This window comes from Sipha flava, unplaced genomic scaffold, assembly GCF_003268045.1.
Source record: "Sipha flava isolate LNK unplaced genomic scaffold, YSA_version1 39_pilon_pilon, whole genome shotgun sequence".
Classification (NCBI taxonomy): Eukaryota; Metazoa; Arthropoda; class Insecta; order Hemiptera; family Aphididae; genus Sipha; species Sipha flava.
In genome coordinates this window covers 1617843-1632772 of record NW_020273107.1, presented here as the reverse complement: position 1 = coordinate 1632772, position 14930 = coordinate 1617843, and the positions used below count along the sequence as shown (strand labels likewise).

At 24.8% G+C, this 14930-nt stretch overlaps 1 protein-coding gene and 1 pseudogene across 3 annotated transcripts in view; one reads left to right on the top strand and one right to left on the bottom strand.

Moving 5' to 3' along the window:
* Nucleotides 1–14930, top strand: part of LOC112688575 (RYamide receptor-like) — a 106941-nt gene that overhangs the window by 18295 nt on the left and 73716 nt on the right. The window contains exon 2 of one of the 3 annotated variants that reach the window (XM_025561837.1): nt 4764–4821. The exons of the other annotated variants lie outside the window; for them this stretch is intronic. The gene's annotated coding sequence lies outside the window, so the exon portion shown is untranslated. The remainder of the gene's footprint in view (nt 1–4763; nt 4822–14930) is intronic. 3 annotated transcript variants of the gene reach the window in all.
* LOC112688574 lies at nt 7972–9930 on the bottom strand (annotated as a pseudogene).

The window sequence follows — 14930 nt, the reverse complement described above, 5'->3', positions numbered from 1 at the left end:
TTATGTTCAAGTGTCAATTATTTAATCTATTTATCTTGCTTTTGTCAACCATTCAACAGAAAAAGTTTATAAACCAATTAATTTAGATTTTCCTATTAATAGTAAGCCTCTTTTTTAACTTTTTTTTACCCACCTCTTTCATGTTTATTTCTAGTATTAATTGTACTTATTTTAATACTTCTTTTAACGATTTCGCTAGATTTTTAATTTAATAATCTTTGTAACATATTACACCTGCACACATTAACTCTTTCTAGCATAGCGGGATCACGTTTATCCCACCAAAACGCCGACCGTTGCTGCACGGCGGTACGAAAAATAACTCACCTATAAACTATTTTCTGTTTTATACTATTAATGGATATTATTTTTCCTGTTCTATTAATATATATGTGTATACTGTTATTAATCGGATTTAAAATTAAATCAAGATATATCAATATTTTTCCACGAATTTTATACGATAATGGTATTTCGATTGTGCCTACAGTTCGTTTGTGAAGTTCTCCTATGCTTAGGGAAAACCCGGAATCGTTTTGCTGAATACCACAATGCATAAAAAGTAAGATTTAATTAACTATTATGTATAAAAAATAAAAAAAATAAATTTAAACATTTTCCAGGTCCATCCCATTCATGCACGGCGGGGCACATGTCATCCCACCTACCACAGAACTTAAACTAAAAATCAAAAAATTTTAATTCTTGTTTTTTGTGATATATTAATATATAAAAAGTCAAATTTACTTCAAATAAAGGTTATTTTAGAAAATTTCAATCTGTGTACAAGTAGGGTATTTTTTTTATCATTATTCTCGTGCCGGAAAGAGTTAACATATCATATTTAATCGTTAAGCTAACATCCTTGCAAACATTGGTGCAATAAAAAAAAATGCTAATTGTTAAGGTAAGTTCACTGTAGATCAGAGATCAGTCTATATCAGTTTTACAATTTATATTTCAATAATTCCTAATACATAATTTAACTGATTTATTATCAAGCAAAAACTAAAATAAGAATTGTAATCTATATCTATACCAGTCATCTTGAATGAATCACCAGTAATAATAATCTTTTTTGTTATAATTTTCTAACTTGATTTTGTATTCAATCTTTATTATACCTAAAAGTTGCATATTATATTAAAAATTATAAGTCTAAATCTTAGCCAAAATCAAATAGTCGTATTTTTTTTATTTTATCGAAGGTTATATGGTCCAATTATATTTTTGGTTCGATTAAATAATTTTTTATTTTTATTTTTAATAAATCTTTAATATTAAAATTATTTGCAAAACTTGTTAAAATAAAGCAAATAAACTTCATTGGTTTTTCGGAAAATATTAAATTATAGCCAAAGCATTTTAGTATAATACAAAAATAAAATTTTAGCAATTTTATTAAAACTATAATAATCCATGATTACTATGATAAATTGATCAAACATTAAGATAAAATGTTATAGATAATCTATGAATTATTTTTCACAAAAATTCACAATTTTTATAAATTAGATAAACTATTCAATAAGGTATAATGAGGTAACAGTTTGTACTTTAAAAATATTTGGATTTTAGTTTTTCTTTCCGCAACTGTTATAATATATTAAGTTCTATCACGTGAATTAATATTTATAACCAAATTTTTACTATGGAACAGAAATATCATCTCCAATTATTAAACTAAAACTAAAATCTGCGTTTTCGTTGTGACGTTAATTATTTTGTTTGTTAAATAGATTCACGATAATATACTTTTGATATTATATCTACAAAGGCTGCAAAAACGCACATAAATTATAAAAAATATTACGACGCATTATTCATGATGTTCAAAGAAGATTATTATATTATCGACAGTAATGATAGTATAATTTAATTATTTTTCGAATAACACAATAATGGCCTGCGTTTGTCATTGGATTCTTCTTCGAGCCACTTATTAACAGACTTTTAAAACGTAACTTCAAAAAAAAAATAATCATGCCACACATTTGGATGCGTAAATGTACGTGATTGGTACGTAATAAAAATGGTAAATTTAATTATAAACAGTGGTGAATTTAAGAGAGAATATTTTCATCATGAGATTCGTGAGAATAGTAACAAATAAATAAATCTTAATCATTTTTTTCTTATACTATGAACTCGTAGGTTCCCGCACGCACCTTTTTGAATAAATAAACTACAATAACAATAACAATACTTTTACTATAGAAATGTTTTAAAATCAATAAAGCTCACAATTTTTTCAAAAACTATTGACTATACTCAAGCCACTCACATCAGAAATTAAATTTATAACATTTTTTTCATCATAATTGAAATCAAAAAATAAAAATATGTAAAGGTTGGTAGAGTAAAAATATTATATGTACTTCTAAGTTCATGCCACCACTGATAATAACATACAATTCGTGGCTGGAAACATTAAAGCCCAAGGTACATGTGAAATCGTTGAACGTACAAAAAACATTTCAATTACCAGAAACCAGGAACATACTAAAATTATTTTAAATTGAATTAAAATATTTTAAATTAAATATTAAATATATTAATACGAGTACTTAATAATAAATATAAAAATAAAAATATAAAATAAATATATAACATTTTTATATAAAATATATAAAATTAAATATTTTTTTATCTTAAATTATTTTAAATTGAATAAAAGTAAACATGATACGTACATTTTTTTGGTGAATATAAAAACTTTTGATGGAATTGATTTTTTACTTTGAAGTTTAAACGCAGTGATATTTACAAAGAATAATCCTCGGAGAGTAATAAATAATATCTTCGATAAACGTAATATACACGGAAATTGAAGTATATATATTTACGAACACCTTCCTGCATTCCATTGTAAACATCTGAAACGTATCTTCAGTCTAATCGACGTTTGATGTTTCATTGTTTCACAATTGAGAAAATAAAGAATATCAACGAGATCAAATCATAAAATTGTACCATGAGAACTCTTATTTTTTTTTTTGATTTTTTCAACGTCATACTGTACACTATAAAACGTTATGCCTATATTTTTCGCCTAAAATCCGGAAAATCGTCTATCAATATACACCCCACCTAATCTTTTCGGTTATCTCAACGAAAAGTTATAAACTACATAAAATGAATAAATATATAAAACGATTCCATTTTGCATTCAATAAATTACAGTTATTGTGGAGCCAAGAAGTGATAGGAATTGAAAATATGATTAGTGTTTCCAGAGTTTTCTCATTGGATTGTTATTTAAATGAAAGATAAATAACACTAATAGTAATCCCGAGGAACTTGGTGTCATATGAACTGTTGAAAAAAAAATCCGTTGAAAAAGTTTTGGTATAGTGTATAGTGATACTTATAACTGCAAACCAAAACTTTTTAAAACTTTTTTCTTATTGTTATTGTTTTAAATAAATAATTTCATTTTTGACCGTTTTTTTATTTTAAACAAAAACATTCATTTTAATCTCGTTTTTTTCATAAACAATATAATATCGCATAAAAGTAGTCAGAAGAGTGATATGTTGATTTATGCACTGGAGCAAACATTTTTACATAATTACACATTATTACATATTATGATACGTATAAAATATGATAATACATATACCTACATAACATTTATGATTATATATGAATAAATGACTACTAAAAAATTCAGGAATACAAAATTATTCTTTTTTTTTTTACATAAGATATTTTATATATTATACCTCTTATAGCTTATGAAATGAGAATATTTTATATATTGTTACTAAGAGTTATTAAAAATCTATAGTTCTGTATAATTTATTAGCATGATCCCTGATTAATTTATAAGACTACTAATTAAAATGTACATATTATTTTACAAAACTACACTAGTTTCTACTTAATGTAATTATTTATTTCATGATATTTAATTGTATAAAACTAATAAATAGTTACGAACAAAAAAATAAAACTTAATGATATAAAAACAATCCACTTATAAATGAAACAAATTATATCGTTTGAATAATGAAAGTGAACATCTATCACTTATTTCACTAATACTACATTATTGTATTTTAATATAAACTATAATATCCAAATGTGTCAACTTGCATCTCACAAATAGCGATTCGTCTTGAGTGCAAACATATGACGAATTATTATAAAAAGTTGGAAAAATATAGTATAAACTAATTCTGGGTAATATTATTTTTTTTTTCCAAAAATACAAATCAGTGTTTGTCGTAGTTGGGTTCTACAAATATATGTAAAAAATAAGATGATACCTGAAAATTGGTTGAAAAAAATCCTAAATCTTTAGCTATGACATTAATTTGAACATATTATAATGAGAACTAAACCACCCTTGGTTTCTTGTACCGGAATAAAAAAAAAAAAAACAGGATGGATTACTTCAGTTAATACAGACTACGTGTAATACGATCTCTGGGTTGACCGGATCCGGACAGATTTATATCCCACTAAATGGCAGCAAAGGGCTAAGACCAAAAAGGTCGTCGTCGGGTGTTTGTGACCACATGATGCGAATAACGCGATTCAGATCCAACTAACGAGATAGTGAGGACAACCATAACCATTAAGAAATATCACTTTTAATAGTTATCAACATAAGAATATTATGTTTTTCAAAAATATCAATATTTATGATACGAATAAGTAGGATTATGCATGTTACGAGGCCTTTTTTAGTATCTCCGTGTATGTGAATATTTTTAAAAGAAAAATGCGTTTAACATAACGTTATTTATATTTTGTAGAAATGCAGTAACTTACTACCGATCATCAATGAAATATCCAAATTAGCATCAAACAAAGGTAAAAAAATTATTAAGTTTAAGCCAATATTGGTGAATATGTGAAAATATACATATACTTAAGTAATATTTTTTACTTAATATGATATTTGTTGATTTAGTGCTTACCAAATTGATGAATATTGTTTAATATAATATTAAATATAATGCTTTGTTGTGGGACTAAATTATATAATAACACACATGCAAACAAATTACAATAAAATTTGTTGTTAAGTCTTACGTTCCATAAGCGTTGAAATTTAATTTGTATAATTACTTCATTTGAAAATATATGTATTTTACAAACTTGCATTTACTACAATAGTATTATAATGTCTACTGTAATGAGTAAAATAAAATTAAAAAAATAACTTTATGAAAATAAAATGAAATGTTTAATATTCACAACACTGTTCGGTTAGTCTATTCGATAATAAATCACCAATTTCTTACATTTTTCCACGGGGGTTTTATTTACATTTTTAAAGAAGAAACGTGAAAATAATTTTTAATAATTTCTTCTGGCTTTTTATTTGTCGAAAACATCTAGCAAACTACGTTATACCATGCATGGTATTTTTCAAGCTATAAACTAACCCTAACGGCATGAATAGCATTGCAAATTAAGTAATCTACTTCAATGAAACCTATCACAGATATAGAGCATTTTCTGTAACGATTATAACATCTCGTTAATCCTAATTCATATGCATATATGTGTGTATATATAATATTACAATAATATATATATATATATATATATATATATATATATAAATGAGAAAATTAAATCATTGTCACTTATGTTCTTTAAAACTACTCATCTAATTCTCACGATTTTATTTTTTTATTTTAATGAAAAATTACATCGTGAAGTGAATTTGAAACTTAATTTCAAATGCTATAAAATAATTGAGTAATTATTTGTTTATAATTAGTTATTTTTCAATGCCAGCAAAGTGGCAAAGTGTGGCAAAAAAACACATTCGCCTGGATTAAAACTGTCGATTAGACTACCACTGGGTAAATAAAAAGCTAAAAAACTAGAAAGTTTTAACCATGCTAGTAAAACCAACTTACTGCCAGTCCTAATCCTGGGTTCAAATGAGAAGAAAAACAAAGATTATAATTTTCTTTATATTTGCTAAAGTAATCTTATCCAACGTAAAGATAAGCATTTATCTTCATGAATATTAAATATACATAAAAAAATACATGTGTTTAAGCTTATGTGTGTAACCTGTAAAAAAACTGAATAAAAACTCAAATTAAAAAACGCCGTAAAACAAATACTTTTTTTACAGTTTATCGACCTAAAGAAAATTCATTACGCAATATACTTATCTTTCGGAGAAATAACGGCGAGTCGAAACTTGTTATCGGCTACAAAAACGGTATTCCAACTATTATGAAATCAAAAAACTGAATTCTGCTGTAAGAGCTCCTAACCACAATGTAAAATCTAATAATGTAAATTTTAAATTTATTAAAATTAATGGCTTATTCAAAATGTTAGAGGATTGTGTACCAAATTAGATATATTATGTCTCAATGAACAAATATCTAACTTAGATTTTTATATATTCATTGAGTCCAACCAAAATAATAATTTTAATTCTGTGGAATTAGGGTTTTCTTCGTTTAAACCATTCCATAGCTCTTTAATATATTTATTAACGATGTTTCACAATGTTTTCTTTCATGTAGATTTAAAATTTTTACGAACAACTTAAAATTATTAACAATATTTCAGATTGTGAAATCCTCTAAAATAACTTAAAATTTTTTAATAAATGGTGCCAAATTAATGCACTCTCAATTGATTTTAGAAAATGAAATTCTGTTTCATTCTATAATACTGATTATACTATTAATTTTAATAATTCTATAAATAATTCACTTATTAATCTAAGTCTAATCTATCACATATTAAGGTATTGTATTTTCCTTTGATCTATCTTTTAGCAACTATTTAGATTACTTATCTGTCGTACATCGTTAAAAATGTTGACCTTTGCTAACCGTTTTAATCAAGACATTAATAATATTCAAGCGTTAATAATACTTAATACATCCTTTGTTCATTCAATCCTTAGATATGTTTCGCTTATATGGGATCCTCATCAACAAACTAATATTGGACGCCTTAATCGCATTCAAAATAAGTTTCTAAGTTTTTCCTAGTACCGCTGTGGTATTAAATTAAATTTAGAATACTATACTGACAGATAACTTTTTAATAACATAGCATTTCTATTTTAACTACGTAATGGCTTAATTAATTCCCTTGAAATCCTATCACTACTTCCGACCGCTATTCCATCATTCAATTCAAGGCAACACTTAACCTTTAAAAATAATTTCCATAAAACTAACTATGGTTACTCTAAATCGTACTTTCCATTTAATAAATAATATGAATAATGCTATTATATTTTTTAATTCATTGTCTTATTTTAGAAATAATATTTAATTTCCACTATATACTATTTTATTATTCAGTTTTTATTTATAAGTTATAATTTTATATACTCGTATGTTAAGCATATTACCAATGTATTTAATTAATCATTTTCAATTAAGCTTTACTCTTAAGTTCCTCTCTACTATTTTATTTTATTTTTCATATTTTCTGTAATGCATACACTTGCTGCATTGAAAAATTAATAAATAAATATATAAATAAAAATTCTCTACGCATAATTTATTATATTATGTATGGCGTAAAATCGTTTGTCGTCACATATGTACTAAAATTGCCTACTCGAGTCGCCGTTTGTTATTCTTAATATGCTGTGCACAAGTTTTTTTTTTTATGACAATTATTAGCGTTGTTTAAACTAAATCCAAATTTCCTTCTGACCTACTCCTATTCACAAATTTAAAAAAATATATTTTTTAATGTTTTTAAATTAATAGAATAAAATGTAACGCTTTAATTTATTCTAATATACCTAATTTTTTTTCTTAAGATATTTTTCAAAATAAAAATATTGTAATTCTTCCTGATATGATACTGCAAATGATTATTATTAGAGTACGGATTTTAAAGCAATAAAAAACTAAAATAAAGCACTAAAAAAAAAGCAATAAAGCTGTCTAAATCTTCCAAAAAAGCTTTAAAAAAAGCATTAAAAATAGGTTTTTAAAAAAAATTTATCACAAAAAAAGTATTAAAATTATTTAAAAAAAAAGGTATTATAATAAACTTATTAACAACCCTGCTTCTTCGAGTTTTCATTCTTCCACAATTATTAATCTGTAAATTGAATTTATTCTATTTAAGATAATTTATAAAAAATAAATTAAATAATAGTTATTAAATGATTTTTTTACCTATATCATCGGAGTTGCATTGGACAATCAAAACTTTTTTCAAGTTTTCAAATAAAAATTTTCTACGACGATCGGACAATATATGCTTGTATTTTGAAAAGCTACGTTCGACGTCAAAAGATGTAATAGGAGCAAATTTGTAATGGATTAAATCATCACATGTTAAGTCTTCAGGAAGTTCCTCTCTTAATACTTTTTCGCCTTTTAGAATATTTGATATTATGGTAAGAATTTTAAATCCCGAATTTTTGTTTAGTACATCATCAAGTTTTTTTGTAACCATTTCTCCCGTTTTTCCCAAAGCTTGTTTAATTTGTTGTTTAACCTTTTCTATACAACACACGGATTCTGATAATAGCATACCAGATGTTTCTAAACGTGTAATTTCAGTAGCCAAAAATCCAAAATTACTTTTTATGTAGATTAAATTTTCTTCAATTTCTGGGTTTTCGACTAATTTTTTAGTGTTTTTAATAGCCAGTGCATCATCTGAGTCCAATTGAAGTATAACATTTTTGATATGTAGAAAATGTTCACAATAATAGTTTACGGCATTTAACCAAGTGCTCCAACGAGTAATAATTGGTTCTGGAGGTAGAGGAATACCCGGAGCAAAATTCTTAAACAAATTTATACGGTATGGAGCTTTTAAAAAAACTTTTTTAATATTTGATATTAAACTATTAATTTCTGGAAAATTTATTCTGATCTGTTCTGCCACTCTGTGTAGGCCATGTGCCAAACAAGTTATATGCACCATTTTTGAGTAAAGAACTTGTAAAGATTTTCCTGATTTTACCATATATGGTGCTGCATCCGACACAAAAAGTAAAACGTTGTCATGAAGTATGCCTTCAGGCCATAATATAAAAAGAGATCTGGCAAATAATTTAGATATAGTAGAGTGATTGGCTTTTTCTAACACCTCTGAGTTAAGTAGGAATATTTTTCCAGGATTGTCTACTTCCAATGTACCAATTATAACATTGGCTACATATCGCCCCTCAACGTCAGTAGTCTCATCTATTGACACCCATACATTTTTGTTCCTGACGTAATCTCTAATTTTAATAATAGTATTTGTATAGCATTGATCTATATAGTTTTTTTCGAAGCGTAGACTCATCAGGAATAATTTGTTTTGTATGTTTATGCAGAAAATCGCGAAATGTTGGTATACCTATTTAATTTAGTGAGAGGGATATTTGCGGACAAAAAAACATTACACAGTTCTTCGTTGAATGATGACTTCATTGACATACCTGTGACTAGAAGCTGAGATTTTGGTTTTTCTTGTTGATTTCTAATATTTAGCTGCTGGATATGTTTACCTCTAACGATATGTTGTTGAATATTATATTTTTTTTCGGCAGATACTTTAACACCACATACTTTACAAAAAAGTACAGCATTGTCACAAGAAAAAATGTCTTCACCAAATTCTTTTACAAAATTGCGAAGACGAGCACTACAATTAATAATTTTTGGCATTTTGTAAGTGACTATCGGTAAGAATAACGAACTATACGGTGTTGCAACGAAAACTAAACTGTAATTCTGAGTAGATAATTTCCAGAGCAAAAGCAAATTTTTGTGTTTATTGTCGTTTCAAGATAAAATAATTTACTATATTCAATAAGCTATATACGTATCTAAATTACATCGATAAACATACCTATAAATCAAACATAACGAGATAAAATCGATTGAGCCAGCCATATACAATATACGATATTGGAAAACACATTATTTTACAATAAAATAAAAATTAAAAAATACGTTTCAAATACGTTTATTTAGAACACATTTTGAAAAATGTACCAAAAATGCCCAAAAAAGCATAAATATTAAAAAAACGCAAAAAAAGCAAAAAAAAAGCAAAATAAAATGTCGTGCATAGCAGTAATTCAGTATAAATAGAATTTGTAGCTGACATAGCTTCGTTTTAGAGCAATAGAAAAAAAAGGCAAATGCCTTCAAAATCCGTACTCTAATTATTATCATTATTTATTCATCTAAATAATATATTTTATAATTAAAATTACATAATCCGTAACAAATAAGCATACTATGATATATGTTTGTTTTAAAAATATGATTATTTAAACAAGATTAGGAAGTTCATCGCATATTATTGGATATTATATTTGTGTATAATATTAAATTATTCATGGAAAACCAATAATAATATCATCTTTTTTAATTAATCCTCAAAGAATTGTAATAATGCAATGTATTATATAAATGTATGTTATTACTAAGGTTACTAGATAAAAGTTTTAATTTTTGTTCAAAATGAAGAAAATACACATTTTAGTTATTTAATAGTTATATTGATTTAATACAATCATTTGAATATTCTTTTACAAATTATGAAATAAATATTTGTAATTTTTTTTTTCAATTTATAAATCGTTAATTCATATTATTTTTAATGATTTATTATTTATTGTTTTCTATTTATTATTTTTATTCGTGAAATGTGCAATGACATTTATAATTTAATTGTTTGATGATACAATAAAAACATTTAAAAAAAAAATTGAAAGAAAAAGTATTCCAAAAATTTGGTTCTGTTTAATAAAAAAATTTTCTTCTTAATGAAAGAAAATAAAACGATAAATTTAAAATAATCGATACAAAAATTTATAAAAAAAATGTTTTCAAAATAACATTTAAAAAAACTTTGATTGAAAGGTATTTTCTGTATATATCTTTAGTGTCTGAACGTAAACTTATAACAATTAACATAAATACGATTATTTTAGGAAATCAAAAAATTGAATTCATATTTTAATGCATTTTTTTAATATTTTAACCTCTTAATTTAAAGCATACAAAAAAAAAAAAAGAGAATTGGACAACAAGTCCATTTTTTGAGTGCCATAGTGAAAATCCAAACTGCTGAAAAGAATTTATAGTTTTTTCTCTGATAAAAAATGATGGAATGAACAAAATATTTTTTAAAAGATCTTTATCAACACTGAATATGGTTGTCACACAATATTAAAATCTAAACCTTAACACAAACTAAATAAAACATAACAAACAGATATACTCCTAATGAATAGGTACTTAGTTCTTAAAAACGGTTTTGTTGAAAATAACTTCTACGTAACATATTTTATAACCTGACACTTTTACCTATTTAATAGTTGACATCAATATTTTTTTTAGTAATATTGTTGAAAGTTATTTTTTCTAAGGACTCAAATATTTTAATGTATTTTTTACAATATTATTTTGGTTTGTCATACCTAAATCATTCATAGCAATATTATGGTTAATAAAACTTTAATATTTAGTAGCCAATATAATGTTAATAAATACGAATACAAATATATTTTTATTTTGTTAGACTATATTAATTAGCATATAATAAAAATCCATTTAATATCCATTAAGTGTTATATCTTTCGATAGATATTTTATTTGATTAATAATGTTGATGTTTTGTCAATAATAATATATGTACTACGTATTTTTTTAAATTTTTAAATTCTGTTAATTTTCGCTGATAGATTTTTAGTTTTATATCATAAGCAAACGAATATTAATATAATAATAATAGATTTTTAAGTTTGAATAACCCGGTAGTGCTTTAAATTAAATTTTTAAAAAATTGTTTTTAAAAACAATATTCTTGAATTATTAAAAATGCTCCATACTATTATCGTATAAAAACAAATAACATCTATTTAAAACCAGTAAATTGTAAATTAACCTGTATCCATAAAATAAAAAACACTTCATGAGAGTTTTTCCAAAAATATTATATACATTCTATGGGTTATAAATGTATAATTCAACTATGAAAATACTCTAAAATATTGATAAAATATATAACTTAATCTGGATGAGATAACCAGCACAGAATTTTAAATATCATATTAACAAAAGTAGGTTAACGTCGATGGAGCAATGCGTATGCAATGGGTTCCATCTAACTGGTAAGATTACAAGACGTGCAGATCGGATAAAATTACATTAAATGTACAAATCAGTTTATATACTGTCCCGATAAACATATACTTATTAAAATCATATATTTTTATCGTTGATAACTATTTTTATTTTAATAACATCAGTCTTTTTGTTGCAATTTTTTTTTTTTTTAACCATCAATGACATAAGTCGTAAAGTATTTCCCTGTGATACTAAAACTTCATAAACTACAATTTACCGACTAATCTGGTAAAAGCATCCTTACTGCTACGGCAATAGATATACTTCGAACTAGTGCACTATGATATTGAGTGCTCATATAATGTTCAGATAATTCGGATGCAGTAGGATGTAAATGTACCAAACTCTGATTATTTATACGATTTTCAATAAACTTTAAGTTTATTATGTAATATCTACAAGGTAATTTAAATATTTTTACTGGATTAGAGAGTGCGAAACTATAAAATTCAAGTATTAATATATAATTACACATTTTTTTATAAGATCTATCGATCAAATCACACTTCATTATTCACCCTAACTATGTGAAAGGTTAAAAAATTGTTGGTTATATATATTTTAATTTTCATACAACAATCTATACTAATACTCGTAAACACTGCCGGAATAATATCATAAAAATAAAAATAATTTTATTCATTTTTAAACGTGCATATGCAGATTAGACACTATAGAAAATAAAGACCGTAGAATATACACTATTTAAAATACAACGCAAAATAACACTCTGAACATTTTTCAAACACTGCATGTAATTTTCATATACAGCGAGAAATAATTAAACATTGGCAACTAAACTTGACAATTCAAAATTGTACAAATAGTTGAAAGTATTAAATCGCCACGGTGATTAAAGACAGCATTCCGTGTTTAACAATGCTGCCAAATTTCCAAACAGTTCACTTTTGTATCTTTCAACCACCAACTTAATTTGCATAACAATAAAACCAAAGTTATAAAAACTTATCGATGTAATTTGAACGAAGTAATTTTAATGGTTCTTTTTCTACAAAAACTTTTTTCAGTTGGATAATGTTGTTTGCATAGAGATCTGTAACATATATTTATTATCGCGAGGTATTAAACAGGCCGTATAAATACGAGTATATCAATGAGGAGATCGTTTACCGTTGGTAGTATCTATAATACTGATCAATAACGACCCTTTGAGACCGGAGAAACGTTAATCGAACAAATTAAAATCATCATATTCACCTATGTGGGTTTAGAATACCTTAAGTAATACTGAATGGACTAAACCCGTTCGATATCACTAAAGGTATTCTATTCGAAGAATAATAATAAATATTATAATATTAAATTCACTATAATCTACCGATTGAATCTAAAAAACAGACATTGCAATTTCGAATTTAACTGCACACAGTTTAAGGTAGTTAAGCTATAGTATATTATTATAGGTAAAACAATGGATATTAGCTTTTATTACTTTTACATTTTGGGTTAATGTATTGATTTTGCAATAGTAATTTTTTCTATATATACATTATCGAATGATAAAATTACTCTATAGTGCATTGTAAATATATAGTTTGCCGTATGATAAGAAATTATACTAGGAAGGTAAATACCTTATTTTTCAAAGCAACATAAAAAATTATATACAATTTCGAAAAAAATAAACATAGTTTACGAAAAACCATTTTCTTTCAAAGAAATAAGTCGTAATTTTATGTAAAACTTGAAAAATGAATGTACAAAGCACCTATATAAAAGTATACAAGGTGTACAAGGCTACAAGAAATTTGACATTAAAAACTGAATTGAAGAAAATTTGGCTAGTATGTAGATGATTATTATCACAAATCGAATAACAATTATTTTTATTTTTTTTTTTTTTTTAATTAATCGTATGTGATTTACAAAGTTTTATTTATGAGCTGAATAATACGTAAAATTTCTCTATATTACTATGACTTCTGTATTTTTGTGTACATAAATGTAAACAATTTCAAATGAGTATGACTTAAAATCAGCTTTGATTTCATTAATTTTAAATTCTTAAACGCTTCAAAATTTCTCTAATTTATGAATCAAAAAATTTAGTCAAAACAAATCACATTTTTTAAAAAATTAAAAATTGATTAAAGTCATCCGATTTTTATGTTGATTTTTCGAGATATGACAGAAAATAAATACAAATAAGCTTTGAATAATAATCTAAAAAAAATACATTCAGTGAAAAAAATGATGAATATTTTATAGTTTTTTTTTAATTAAATAATCTAATTACATTACATTTTAACTCAATAAATTAGGTTAAAACCTAATAATTTAAATTATATTTTCATAAAATTAATTTTATTTATATATAAATCATACATGAAACAACTTTAAATTTATATGTCTGGTAAAAATGAGTTGATGTTAATAACTTAATACCACTTTATGAACTATTTGTATTCGTATTAATTTTTTCATTAAAGCTTTTGTAATTTATATTACAATTTAATTCTAAGAACAAATTACATTTTACAAGCTAAATAAAAATGTATATGCTCGTAGATTAGAAAACAAAAAAATATTTAACATACATTAGAGTAGTTCAAATTAAAAAGTCCGATTTTCAAAAAAGTGAATTATATCTATAACAACTGCATAACATAGCAAGGTATTTAAAAGTTCCGCACATACCTAGGCTTACTCGAATATTAGAGAAAAAGAAATTATTTGATTCTATTAATAGTAAAAATCGATCAGTGGGAAGTAACAGTCGGAATAATTATACATTTCTAATGAAGAAATCACCCCGATTTGTTCCTAGGTGAGAAGTAGAGAGGGTCAATATATCTTACGACTAGT